The sequence below is a fragment of the Aulonocara sp. 'chitande type north' Nkhata Bay genome, linkage group LG10, assembly GCF_057382095.1.
Source record: "Aulonocara sp. 'chitande type north' Nkhata Bay isolate Kocher_YH1m ecotype deep benthic linkage group LG10, A_spYH_male_GT1.1, whole genome shotgun sequence".
Classification (NCBI taxonomy): domain Eukaryota; kingdom Metazoa; phylum Chordata; class Actinopteri; order Cichliformes; family Cichlidae; genus Aulonocara; species Aulonocara sp. 'chitande type north' Nkhata Bay.
In genome coordinates this window covers 12,437,398-12,452,568 of record NC_141353.1, presented here as the reverse complement: position 1 = coordinate 12,452,568, position 15,171 = coordinate 12,437,398, and positions in this window count along the sequence as shown.

The window sequence follows — 15,171 nt, the reverse complement described above, 5'->3', positions numbered from 1 at the left end:
TTTCTCACACCTTGACTTGAGATGGCAAATGCTCCATGTGAGACTTGGACTGAATAGAATTTGATATCCTTAAGCAGTCAGATGAATCGCCAGTTGCTATATATTAGAAAGAATGCACTTTGTTGACAGTCCGTTCCTGTCATGTTTATTTATTTATGCATTATTTATTTCAAATGCATATGATGGTGACCAATGAAGGCAAGGAATGAAAAAAAAGACTTCTGCATGTGCCCCCCCCCCCCCCAGGTTTGCCCTGCTTTGTTTTCTAACCACGTACGATTGTACAATAGTTAGTCATCTAAAGCCTCTCGACCCAACTCAACCAGCTAAACAGTGAAAAAAAGCTGGTCAGTACAGAAGTGAGAGTAAAGGTTTTCTTTTCAGTTGATAAACACTGAAATTTGTGACTGAAATTTTGATCACCTCTTCCTGACCTTAAACTGCCCCATGATCCCTTCTTATTTCAAACGTCAGTTGATGCTCCCTTTTTTAACCTCTGACACACACGATGAACAAATCCTCATTTCTAAGCTACTCTAATCTCCTATAACCCCCAAATTTGACAGGCACAGACAGAGCATACACAGACTGGAAAGAGCTAGTTTAAGTTAAATGAAGATTAGCTACATTCTTTAACAGAGTGGACTTGAAGCCAGGAGTTTGACCCTCTCTGCCCGCTAATCGCGTCCTTTGTATTCCTGATCTGGACGCTGAGAAAAAGGAGAACAGCTCATTCCTCTCTCGTTCTCTCCATCTGTACTGGCCGGAGTTGTGACAATTCAATCTGTTCTCCGTCTTCCTGCATGAATTATGGATGAATCTTGCAACCTCTCAATGTGGTGGGGATTTAGGCTTAATAACCCCTCCTGCTCATGTCACTCTCTCAGTGTGGATTTGAAAGAGGTTGGGGGAAAAAAATCAAGGTAATTTGGAGAGCATCAAAGCAGAGGAAATGGGGGTATTATTATCCTCTAATGGCAAACCACTGATTGACTCTTCCTTGCTGAAAGCCATTAACAAGGCCCATTCAGAAAGGGCTGGGCTATGACTTCCTTGATAAGCAATTACCGATGCATCATTCTTTTCCAAGGAACTGAGCCATGAAATCCGAACCCACAGGTCAAATAAACAGAACATTTTCAGCTAGATTTTTTTTCCCCATTGGAGCAACAACAAACAAAAGCCTCAATTACAAAATGCCACTACAGTCTTCCACCTTGTTATCAAAGTATAGGAAATTCTGCCCACAATTCCTCACTAATATAGTAGTGTTAAAGTGAGTTAACCTCCTAAGACCCGAACTCTTCCACGGCATGCATTTTTAATTATATTTGATATTTGGGCTGATTGGGACCTGATGAATGTAAAAACAAACAATTACCAGATTTTTTTTTACCTAATTTTTGTTTCTAAGAAAAATGAGAGCCACAAATGAGGATATTTGTTTAAAATTTCGATAGGCTCCAGGCCCCGATAAGCGGCCGCCAAGGAGTGAGCCGGTGTGTACCTGGACGCCCATCCCCGGACACAAAGAACCACCAACGCACCGACGTCTGAGGGAGTCCGCCACTGGCAGGGGAAGTGGTGGTGGGGGAGATAGGCCTCCAAACCTTGGAGGGCCTGAGATGTCCCCAGAGAGGTGGCGTCTGATACCCAACCTGACATATAGACACAGACATACAGGCACACACAGATACAAACATCCATTCCCACCCTCATGCTCTCATATGCACTTACTCCACACTCAACCAACGTGGAGACAGACATAAAGAGACGCTGTACACACGATCACACTCCCCAAGCGTACTCTACAAACCGGGTCTAGGTACCCTTGCCCCTGGAGGGGGGAACTGCACCCAGACCCAGGTGGTGTTTCCCTTTTCCCTGTGGTGGGGAGAAGCAGACCGCCCCGACTCCGCAGCAGCAGGGAGGCCCCACACTCCAGACCCCAGTCGGACGGCCAACTCCTCCTCCTAGTCCTAGCCCCCCTGCTCCAGCAGGCTGCAGAGAACGGGGGTGAGAGAAGACTCCAAACCTCCCTCCGCCTGCTCATTGTAGTGTCGATGCATGTGTGTTCTAAGGTGCATTTAAAACCCAGGAGGGCTTGGAGCTACCTGCCAGAGAGCAGCAGGTAAGCGCATGGTCCCTCCTGCTAGCCCTCAATGTCTACGTGTATTTAAAATTGAGAGGTGGGCAACGACGCCAGGGGTGAGGTGTACACCCTGATAGTAATTTGGATTCCGTGTATCGTGCCCACCCCCAAGATCCTATATGTATGTGTAATGAGAGTGTGAGTAATGTGAATGTCTAAGTTGTGGGATAAAATTGAGGCAGAGGCAGCCAGAAGGGGACGGGGGGGGGGGGGGGTAGCCTCCTCTGCACCCTGGTGACATACCCCTACTCCAAGGCCCTGCATGTGTGGGTGGATGTGGTGGAGCGGGAAGAGGGAGGCAGCTGGAGATGGGGAGGGAAGGAAGGGAGGGGCAGGTAACCCCTCCCTGGGGCCAGCTCCCCCTGCAGAGAGTTCCTGAGGAGAGGAAAGCTCCTGCAAGATGTGACAACCTGCCCCACCAGTTGAAGAGCCCCCCAGGTGGCTCGACGCATCGGCGGCACCCTGCACCAGGGCTGGGCCCCGACACACCCACCCGCCCACAACCCCGGCAACACACCAACCAGGACCCAAGCCCCCGAGGCCCGGCCAGGGCCCCACCCCAGAGACGGAGCGCCCCCAGAACCTCACGCCCATCCCGGACCCACCCAGGGGCAGCCAGGCTACTAGGTCAGTAACCCACGTCCGTCAGCACAGACCCTCCCCTAGCCCCGCTGCACGCAGCCACGAGGAAACCGTCACCTAAGAGCCAACAGAGCCCCTAATTGGCCATGACCGCTACCCCGGGTTGAGCCCCCCCAAGGAAGATGCCCCCAGGGAACCCCCCGACGCCCTAAGCCTGTCCCTACCCCCACACCAATCACAACAGTGAAGGTGGGACCAAACTATGACCCCCCACCCCCACTAGGTGATGGAGCTGATAAAAGGAGCAAAAACCGAAAAAAAAGCCAAACCGAAATTGCTAAAAAACAAAAGTGCAGTTCTTTAAATGGCCACTTGAGGCTGACTTTAAAGGTGCATTGGTTGCTGTAGACTCCCATGATAAACCATTAGAGGAAAAACAAATATTTATTGCCTGGGATTTTTTTTTTAAAAAAGTCTCTATGACAAATATATTTTATAAAACTATTTCTTTGAAATTTTACACACGATGTGTGACGCATTATCAGGTGCATCATCATCGCTTGTGGTGTTGGCGTCTTTTGACAGTTTGCTTTTCAATTGCCTGACAATTAATAATTCAAGGTTCAAGGTTCAAGGTTCTTTATTTGTCACATGCATAGTTATACAAGTATAACACACAGTGAAATGTAGCCTGACACACTCCTCGACATGTGGAAAAAAAAATTTTGGGGGGGGGGGGAGAGGAAAAACATTTATATATATATATATATATATATATATATATACATTGGGTGAATGTGCAGCAGTAGCAGCAAGCAGGTGAATTCTGTACATTAATATGAATAGACATCTGACTATTGAATAGACATCTGACTATAATGTGGCTCATTCCCTGCTGAATTTTACTACAGACTATGCAAGAAGTACATTTCAATGCACACATAATCTTGTTGGATAGTTACATACTTCTGGTATTTTAATCATCATCATTGTATGCTATATTCAGTAGAAGCAATTGCAGGGAGGTTTTTGGTGCAGCATCCTGTTTGTGACTGATTTTACGTGGCAACAAGCAGGAACCTCACCCTTGTCAGGTGTTGAGGAATACACATTTCCCTCTACAAACCCAACAGAAAGCGTCCCTGACTGATCTGAAGGCCATATTTAAAAAAAAAAAAATTTTTTTGCCCAAGTTGGGTTGCATTAACTGATAGCCAATTAACCCAAATAACAATAATGATAATAATAAAGATGTCAAGGACCTAAATGCTAAAGTAGAGGTTTCCAAACAAAGTTTCAAAAACAAATGAGTTGCATCCCATTGGCATCTTTTGTATGCAGTCTTTGTTTTTCATTCACTGTAGTTTTTTTCTTTTCAGTCACTGTAGTTCATTAAAATAGCAACTATGTTTCATAAGGACAATAAATTGCAGGCAAGTATTGCTGCCTGCAATTTATTGCTCCTGCATGAAAGACTACATTTACAGCACATAAAGAGAAGTTTTCCTCAGCTGCTCAGTTTTGGGTGACATTTGAGTCTTAAGCGCCATTTGAATCCAGTTAACCTCTAGTGGGATTTTGTGGTAGCTGATGATTTAAGTCATTGATCTGTATGTGATCTCGGCCTTGCCAAAATTACAGGATTTGGTCTGTGACAGAATTTCCACAGGAAAGTTATGTAACCTTTCACGGTTGTCATTTCTAATTTGATTGAGTAGTGAGTTTCACCCAGCATGAAGAAGAAGACTATAAAGACACTGGAGGGAAGATGAAAGTGAATGTCTCAACGCTGTTTCCTCTGTTTTACCCCACGTTTCTCTCTTTTTTTCTCAAAAAAATCTGTTTTACATACTTTTTTCACCTGTCTTCACAAGCTGTGGGTAGTGACCAAAAGAATGAGATTGCCGAAACAAGTGGAGGAAATGAGCTTCCTCTGATGGGTGACTGGCCTATTGAAAAGCGGGCATACACTGTGTGATTTTTTTCAGTTGCGTTATTCAGCTCCTGCTCAAACTGTACGACTGAATTTCAGGGGTTAGACGTTCGTAGGTCACGATGCATGTTCTCACACTATACAGCCCAATGCTCTGATGTGACCTGAGTGCTCACCATGTCCATGACATGAAGTGATAACATGAAGGCTGTAGCACAAAATCTGTCTCTCGCTCTCCCTCTCTGTCTTACACACACACACACACACACACACACACACACACACACACACACACACACACACACACACACACACACACACACAATTTTCACAGTTGTTGCTGTTGTGATAATTTTAGGAGGCCACATCAAAAAGCCTCAGATGAGCTTGCCAAAGTTCTACAAGTTGGGCCTCCATCATTTGTGTCCAGATCACATGCTGCACTGCTAGTTGTGAGGTGTTAATCGCTTTTCATTACCCCATGTATACTACACGATGCACAACCCACACAATGGTTGCACAAGTGAAAAATGGTCTCAAAATGGGCCAAAAATTGTACAGTTTATGCTCAGCTTTAGAGATAGGGTGAGAAGTTCAGCCATTCTTGAAGGGCTCAGAGTAGAGCTGCTGCTCCTCCACATCAAAAGGAACCAGTTGAGGTGGTTCGCACATCTGACAAGGATGCCTCCTGGGTGCTTCCTGGATAAGGTGTTCCGGGCATGTCCCACTAGGAGGAGGCCCCGGGGGAGATCCAGGACATGCTGGAGAGATTATATCTCTCTGCAGGCCCCGGACAAGCTGGAGGAGGTGGCTGGGGAGAAAGAGGTCTGGGCTTCTCTGCTTAGGCTGCTGCCCCACGACTGGCCCTGGATAAGCGGAAGAAGATATTGAACCACCAACCTTCCAATAAGTAGATGACTTGTTCTACCTCCTGAGGTCATATCTGACAAGGATAGGCAAAGGAAGGAAGGAAGGTAGGAAGGATGGATGGATGGATGGATACTTTTGTTTTCACAAGCCATATCTGACCCACAGTTGGTAAAATGAAGGAGGACAGAAAACATTTTTACCAGTAAAAAAACCCCCAAAAATACCACAGAGGCTGTGTTTGTTAAAATACACCTTCCTCTTATGAGATTTAAAGTACAGAAGGACCAGAGAACAGGAACACATTAAACAAATTGGGCTGCAGTTGTCTTTTTATATTTATATATTTTTATATTTGTATAAAAAAAAACATTACAGTATACTGCGGCTTGGCAGCGTGTTTTTAATTCTATTTCATGCACATTGCATCCATCAGCTTATATTTTTATAGTTTATATATCCTATTAGATTAGGCAAGGCAAGGCAAGGCAAGTTTATTTGTATAGCACAATTCAACAACAAGGTGATTCAAAGTGCTTTACAGAGACATTAGAAACAAGAACAAATAAAAAGCATGATTTAAAATTGATTAAAACAAGCAAATAAACTAACTAACTAATTAACAAACAAACAACAAACAACAGTATATAAAATCAAAACAGATAAAATCAGAACAGTAGATAAAATCAGTAGTTAAATGTAAGTTTTGAAATTTAAGCTTAAAGTGTGGATTTGGTGCTTTATTCAAATGCAGCTGAGAACAGGTGAGTCTTCAACCTGGATTTAAATAAACTGAGTGTTTCAGCTGATCTGAGGCTTTCTGGGAGTTTGTTCCAGATATAAGGAGCATAAAAGCTGAATGCAGCTTCTCCGTGTCTGGTTCTGACTCTGGGAACTGATAAAAGACCGGATCCAGATGACCTGAGGGATCTGGATGGTTCATACCGGGTCAGGAGGTCATTGATGTATTTTGGTCCTAAACCATTCAGAGCTTTATAGGCCAGCATCAGAACTTTAAAGTCTATCCTCTGACGGACAGGCAGCCAGTGTAAGGACCTCAGAGCTGGACTGATGTGGTCCACTTTTTTGGTCTTAGTGAGGACTCGAGCAGCAGAGTTCTGAATGAGCTGTAGTTGTCTGACTGATTTTTTAGGTAGACCTGTAAAGATGCTGTTACAGTAATCAAGCCTACTAAAGATGAATGCATGGACTAGTTTTTCCAGGTCCTGTTGAGACATCAGATCTTTTATCCTTGATATATTCTTGAGGTGATAGTAAGCTGACTTTGTTATTGTCTTAATGTGTTTTTCTAAGTTTAGGTCTGCATCCATCACTACACCCAAATTTCTCGCCTGGTTTGTGGTTTTTAGATGTATAGATTGAAGTTCTCTGGTGACCTGTAATCGTTTTTCTTTGGCGCCAAAGACTATTACCTCAGTTTTGTTTTTGTTTAGCTGGAGAAAATTGTGGCACAACCAGTCATTGATTTCCTCAATGCATTTACCAAGAGCCTGTACAGGGCCTCGGTCTCCTGGTGACATTGTGATATATATTTGTGTGTCATCTGCATAGCTGTGATAGTTTATTTTGTTGTTGTTTATAATCTGTGCCAGTGGGAGCATGTAGATGTTAAACAGAAGGGGTCCCAAGATGGAACCTTGGGGAACTCCACATGTGATACTTGTCTGCTCAGATGTGAAGTTACCTACTGATACAAAGTATTTCCTGTTTTCTACGTATGTTTTGAACCAGTTTAGTACAGTTCCTGAAAGACCTGTCCAGTTCTCCAGTCGTTTGAGTAATATGTTGTGGTCAACCGTATCAAATGCTGCACTGAGATCCAGTAAAACTAGGACTGACATTTTTCCACTGTCTGTATTCAGACATATGTCATTAAACACTTTGGTCAGAGCGGTTTCAGTGCTGTGGTTCTGTCTAAAACCTGACTGGAAGGCATCGTAGCAATTATTCTGTTTTAAGAAGTAATTGAGCTGTTGAGAAACTGCTTTTTCAATGATCTTACTTAAAAACGGGAGATTTGAGATCGGCCTGTAGTTGTTCATTTGTGTCTTGTCAAGATTGTCCTTTTTCAGTATAGGTTTGATTACAGCAGTTTTTAGTGGTTCTGGAAACACACCTGATAATAAAGAAAAGTTGACGATCTGTAACAGGTCTGACTCTAAAGTCTTTGAGACCTTTTTGAAAAAACTTGTTGGCAGGACATCTAAACAGCAGGAGGAGGAGTTCAGTTGACCTAAGATGTCCTCCAGGTCTTTGCTGTTAATAGGTTGAAACTGTTTCATGGTGTTTAAACAGTTTTTTGGTGGACACAGTACATATCCTGGATCTGCTGTTGATGTACCAATTGCTTGTCTAATTTTTTGGATTTTTTCAGTGAAGAATTTGGCAAAGTCATTGCAGGCCATGGTCGAATGAAGTTCAGCTGCCACTGACACAGGAGGGTTTGTTAGCCTGTCAACTGTAGAAAATAAGACCCGAGCATTATGGCTGTTTTTAGTGATGATGTCAGAGAAGTAGGACCTCCTTGCATTCCTCAGTTGTAAATTATAATTGTGAAGTTTCTCTTTATAAATGTCATAATGAACCTGGAGGTTTGTTTTTCTCCATCTGCGCTCAGCTTTCCTACACTCTCTTTTTTCATTTTTCACCAGTGTGGAGTTTCTCCATGGAGACTTTTTCCTTCCAGAGATAACCTTCACCTTAATGGGAGCAATAGTGTCCATTACATTTAACATGTTAGCATTGAAGCTATTGACGAGCTCATTGACTGACCCTCTGGGCAGGTCAGGTGTTAATGGGAAGACCTGGTTAAAAATTGCACTACTGTGTTCAGTTATACACCGTTTTGTGATCACTGTTGTTGATATATTTGTGTGGGCTGAGATTTTACTTTCAAAGAAAACACAGTAATGATCAGACAGGCCCACATCAGACACAGTAACCTTTGAAATGCTCAGGCCCTTGGCGATCAGTAGGTCAAGAGTGTGTCCTCTATTATGTGTGGCCTCTGTTACATGCTGAGTCAGCCCAAAGTTGCCCAGAGTGTTACTCAGGTCTTTAGTCCCTTTGTCCTGAGGGTTGTCCACATGAATGTTAAAATCCCCAGCAATAATTACACAGTCGAGATCAACACAGATCACAGACAGCAGTTCACTGAGGTCATTAAAAAAAGTCTGTGCAGTATTTGGGAGGCCTGTAAACATTAAGAAACACAACTTTGGATGGGGCCTTCAGCTGTAAAGCCACATATTCAAAAGACTGAAAAATTCCAGGAGATAGCTGCTTACATTGAAATGATTCATTAAATAAGACAGCAACCCCTCCTCCTCTCCTGCTCGCCCTGACCTCACTGATAAAACTGTAGTTAGGAGGGGTCGTCTCGATGAGAACAGCTCCACTGTTACTTTGGTCCAACCAAGTTTCAGTTAAAAACATAAAATCAAGGCTGTGCTCAGTGATTAAATCATTAATTAAAAATGTTTTCCCAGCTAGAGATCTAATGTTTAATAAAGCCAACTTAAGTGTTTTAGAGGTATTACTTGTCCCCTCGTGTTTGGGAGCAGTCTGTGGCACACAAGGTATGTTTACTATGTTTAAAGATCTTTTAGATTAGTGTATCTTTGTGAAATTGTGGGATTCCAACAATGCAGAGTGTTTGACCTTCAGAGATATAAACATTTCACACACATTATGTCTTTTTACATAGATTTCATACCTATACTATTTATTTGTTTCACTCTATTCAGTTAGAGTCTAGAACCGTGTTTCATGACCTGCAAAACAAATGAATAGGTGGTTACTTTTGACAAAGTTGTAGCACAAATATAAAACATGAGGGCACACACTGTTGACAAAACAAGCTCTCTTTTCTATAGTAGGTGTGTGTATGCATGTGTGTTAGGTCATTAATACAGCTATCGAACCACAATGTTTCAAATGATGAATGCTGCCTCTTGTGCCATGTGTGTACTATTTTTGTGTCTGCCTTTGGAATTGACAGTGCTGTTTTTACTCGAGCCCAACAGTGATTAGCCGAGCATTACTGCTGGCGCTGTTCTCCGGGAGACAAAAGCAGATAAATGTAGGCAATTATTTCTGCTTCAGCAGCTTTAGCTAAAGTACCATTTCACCTTTCTGTAAGCGAGAAACTGAAATCCTACCTGGGGAAAATTAAAGATGATCCATTCGCTCGCTCCCTCTCTTTCCCTCCCCGGCTTGTAAAATATAACAACTGCAATGCACACTATCTGCAGGGATTCGATAAGGTTGTTGAGTGATACAAGTGATTCAAAAACTGCTTCTTTTGGGTAATGAGTCATCAGCTTTACTACCTCACTGTCTCCAGTCTGCAAAGTGCATCCTATTGTCAGCTGTTTACGATGTCTGCAGGCAAGCCAGTCTCACATTAAGATGTGTAATAGCTACATTAGTCCACAGGGTAAAACATATTAGTTCTATAATTGTTGCATTCCTGCAGTTTTTTTAATTGTCATTGTTACTTCACTACATCAACTTTTTAGTGACTGCCAAGATTATTTTGCTTTATAGATGGAAAGAGTCAACATTTCTCCAAACCCTGAATTGGACAAGCAGTCAAGAAAATAGTTCTCATTTATAATGTAATCGTTCTAATATAGAACTATTATTTATTTATTTATTTATTTATTTTCACTGTTCATTTTAAAACCTGCTCTTTCGTTAGATTTAAGCACCAAAAAGCAAGATAGCTTACATAATAATAATAGTAAATAAAAGCTATTGACAATTAAGCTATTACAAATTTAGGTGCAACTGGAGCTCATCTGCCAGCTCAGCTTGAAATCGATCGAATCAATACTTTCAGCAAACCTCCTTAAAAACAGACAAATGTACAAAGACACAGTAGCACGTATTGGCAGCAGGTATTACATTTGTTATATTTATCTACGTTTTTATTGCCATCTGGTTAGCTAATGTTTGCCTTGCCTGTAACAGTCAGTCACAGTGCTATTCCTTTTCTACCCCTTTATGCATCATAGTTGTTAGACTAGTTGTGTGTTTATAGCGTCAAACTTTAAATCACTGTTAAAATGCACATCATGACAATGTCAATACTGCATTTCACTGCATCTTTGCATTCTGCTAATCAGCATTTCACTGCAATGACATGAATTTGAATCAAATCTAGCTTTCATGTCAGAAGCAAAATCCATTGTATTTTATACATGTACAGTACAGAAAATGTCAAAGGCAAAGCTATTCAGTTTCTTGTGTGAGTGTATGTAAATGGGCAGAGGAATTTATTTCTCTTGCAATGGAGGGCCACCTAAAATCTTGCCTAGGGCACCAAAGTGGTTAGAAGCAGGACTGATGTAGGATATAGATGTAGGAGGACATCAAGCACCCATGAGTGCCTTGAAAACTGCCACTATTCCATTCCATTCTGTCCATTCAATCAAACTCTATTGGTCTATTAACCATGTACTAACTCTGTTGCCATTTCAGACCTGCCACTCCCACCTCTCTGCTTTCCCTCCAGTATGATCACCTTTGGGCTTTTAAACCATCTCCAAATCCTGGAGTTTGATTTTGTCTCATCCTTCAGCCCTGGTGGTTTTTTAGGCCCAATTTCCTGAATCATCAGAAAAAAAAGGTATCCTCTGAGCTTTACTCCTTAAAAAACATAGAACAGCACATATAAATATACAAAAGGCAATAAAAAACAAGAGACACAAGTAGTGAGACTGTTCATTAATCAGCAGATGCTATAATGATCCATTGACTGTTAGCTTATTTTCAAGCAAAGGTGCAAAGCAATAATTATCACGTAAGGTGCCTGGCTCCTTGAACCAGGGTTATCAGGGGTTTTTCTCATATTTCTCTCTTCTTCAAGTCTTGAATGAAGAGTAGATAGAACTGAAACAAACATTTATTTTTAGATCCATTCTGCTACTGATACATACTTTAGGTTTCTGAATATTAAACTTGTTTCTGCCTTTCATAGTGTGTAACTTGAAGGCCCTGAGCACTTTCTCGCACACTGAAAACACTGGGATGATAAAAAAAATTTGAACATTACCTAATAAGACTGATTCAGGACAGACAGTTATTCTAAACTTTTCTAGCAGTCCTTCACAAACAGGGAACAGTCTGTCTATTCTCTCCATCTGTCAGCTGCTGCTGGCTCTTCCTCCTCCTCTTCCTCACACACTGCTGAGTTTTCCTGGTGGATCATCAGGGCTGCAAAGCCTCACAGATGATGTGCAGCAATGGGTCCCTCAGTCTGTCCTCACTCTGGACACTTGCAGTTGTCACACATGGAAATCAAATGTGTGATAAGCTGCAGGATTAAAACACAAGTGTAACTTATAAACACATGTTCATACTTTTATTACACAATCAGAGAGAAAGACAAAGAGAGAGTGTGCAGGACAGACAGGTGACAGTCTCAGGTGTATACACTGCTACAAAACAGCACAAGAGAAGGAGGATTTAGTGTTTGTGTTATTACGAAACAAGAAGAGTTCCCAGATGGTACAGTGGACACATGTGACTCCTGTGATTAAAGCATCTTTCTTTCAGCTTAACGAGTGAACCGTCAGCTCGTTCAAACACACGTTAAAGTCCGTTTGGCTCGACACCACCGAACAGAGGCAGCAATATAACATAGCTGACATTAACAGTTTGGGGAAATTTGGGGAAATCGACGGTGCATTTGGCGACCACATTTGGAGTACACTTCAGATTGGGGGGGTGTCTAAACTCATAGGCTGCATCCTCCTGAGGCCGCATTTGTAGGCCGATTACGTCACAGTGACGCGACGAAGGCTGTCCAAATTCGTAGATGTCATGGTCCTGGGCCATGTTGGCCCAATATTCTTAGTTTGTGTGTTTTTGTATTTTGTTCCCTATTTATGCCTTGGTTCCTAGGTTATTTAGTTAAGATGTTCCTTATTTGGTTACCTCCTGTGTGCCCCTGTGTATCTGTGAGCCCTCGTCTCTCCTTGTGTTTTATTCCATGTTTCCCCCAGCCTGTTATGTCTGTGTTCTCCCCGTGCTCTCTCTCCTCCTGTCTGAACCTCTGTGTACTTCCTGTTTTACTTTGACAGTCTCTCGTCAGTATGCGTCATGTTGTGTTCACCCCGCCCTGTCTCGTTACGATTATCTGTGTCAGCTGTGTTCCCCATGTGCTCCCACTTCCCTCGTTAACCCTCTGTGTATTTATGTGCATGTCTCCATCAGGTCAGTGTCGCGTCGTCAATGTCTTCTCCCCGAACCTGTGTGTCTTTCTGTGTTCCCATGGTTTTCTGTTAGCATTCCCAGTTTAGTTCTGTTCCTTTGTGAAACCTGCAATAAAGCAGTGATTTTGAGTTCAGTTCCTGCCTCCGTGAGTTTTGCGTTTGGGTCCTCATCTGCCTCCACACAGCCGGTTCATGACAGTAGACTCCTCCGAATACAACTGACAAATGCGTCCTCCTTTTCCCCGAATTTGAAGGATGGGTCGGGCGTGTGCTTCATGGCCCACCATATCCCAGAATTCATAGCGCGGCTCAGCCAATTCCAGTTTTCAACAATGCAACAGCTCCTAAGTTTTTAATATTATTCTTATTACTCTTTCTGGGGTCGTGTCCAAATTCATGGGTTGCATCCTCCTGAGGACCCGGCCTTCACAGTCTACGTGGGCCATGTTAAGTCAAATTGTTGAATGTTGTCATTGTGTTTCTTAAATTTGTAAAGTCTTAGTTCAAGCAGTATAGGATCAAAGACATTCCTTTGATCCTTTTTTATTGTAAGCGTCCTGCTTTTATGATCCTTTTGGTGAGCAGGAGGCCACACACACACACACACACACACACACACACACACACACACACACACACACACACACACACACACACACACACACACACACACAGTGCCTTGTCTTTTGTAACCAAGGGGGTTCTACGATGGGAGGTGCTTGTGTTGTATTGTGTAAACTGTAACTGGGAATAAATAGCTGCCTTCCCTCGCTAGCAAGTAAAAGACCAGTTAAAGATGTTCTGTCTTGTTTTGTCCTTCACGAGAATAAGTTAAAAAAAAAAGCACCCCTCGGACAGTCAAACCCATCTGTTCTCTGATTGGATTGTTACATTTGTGATTGACATGACATTGACCAATCAGATGAAAGGAAGAAAAATAGAGTCAAAATTCGTACTTGTAAATTGCAGAGGTTTTTTTTGGCTAAGTCCACACACAAATCTTTTTTACACATACAAATCCTGATTTACAAGTACAAAATATTTATGACTACAGTTTGAGCCCATAGAAGCCACGTTAATGACAACGTGTACAACCATTGGAGATGTGAGCAGGACAGACGGAAAAAGTGTGGACTATACCACAAATTAAGAACACTAACAGTTTGTTTTCTTCCTGAATACTATCGTTGTTTATATTTACTACAGGAAGAAATGGTAAAAACTGTGTTTTATAAGGAAAACGCTCAAAAGCACTCATTGCCTGTGAGCAAAAACAACACCCCCAAAAACAACTAGGAAGGGGGAGGTTTTAGGAGTGACGGAGGTGTTTTGAGATGTGAGAGATTTGCAACGTTTAGTGCAAATCTTGTGTAGTTAGTGTGTAGTGTAGTCAGTAGTTTTGTTGTGTGTGTCAGAACAAAGAGGCGACTGCTGAATGTTACAGGTGTTACAGGAGTGATACATCTCCTGTTGTCAGGCCTGCAGGTATCAGGCTGTTGTTCTCCTTTATCTCATAGTGGACAGAAATTATTTTTTGGAGTGGCACAAATAATTTGTGTGGCATCAGACTTGATGCAGAACAGCTGATTGTTCTGTAAATAGTTTGAAATGTTTATTTTAAAAAAGTCTTGGCAGCATTTTTAGGTAAACAGCTGCAAAAAACTTTGTTTGCAAAACTTTTTTGAAGAAGTAACAATTTATTAATTGCCCAACATTGGTCATTATATACTGTATTTTACAGACAGAGTTACAGGACTATCTCCCAGACCACAGACTCATACTCATAATACAAGTCAGAGCAAAATAAATAAATAAATAAAGTTGTGTTTTCAAAATTGGAGTTAAAGTTATTTTTACTTCCAATAGTGTTAACATACTACACAGGTCATGAACAAGATTTTTTTTTTAAATTTTCATTGTAGCAGTTAATTAAAAGTAGTCTAACATAAATGTAAATGCTGTAATTTAATTATTTTAATAAAACATGTAACTTGGATGGATTCGATGCTGGCGTGACCACAGTGCTCACGTCTGCTGTCGCTCACAGTGGTCCAAGGGACCGCTCAGGGAGTTTGTGTGTTTGCTCAATGTTAGCCTGATTTTGTTCAGCTGTGTTCCCTGGTGTGTCCTCTTGCCCTAATTACCTGGTGTGTATATTTTGTCTGAGTTTCCCTTTATCCTCTGTCACATGTTGGTTGTGTTCGCCCTTGCAGTATGGTTTAACTGAACATCATTGATTTGGTTTTTCCAAGTTTTCTGGCTCACATTAGTTTACCACCTAGTTTAAGTTAAATAAAACCACTTTTAGTTTACCCCTTGTGTTTCCAAGTCTTGTGGCTCCAACTCGGTCAGTCAGACTGTTGGTTAACCGTCAACACAATGGCATTTCTACACAA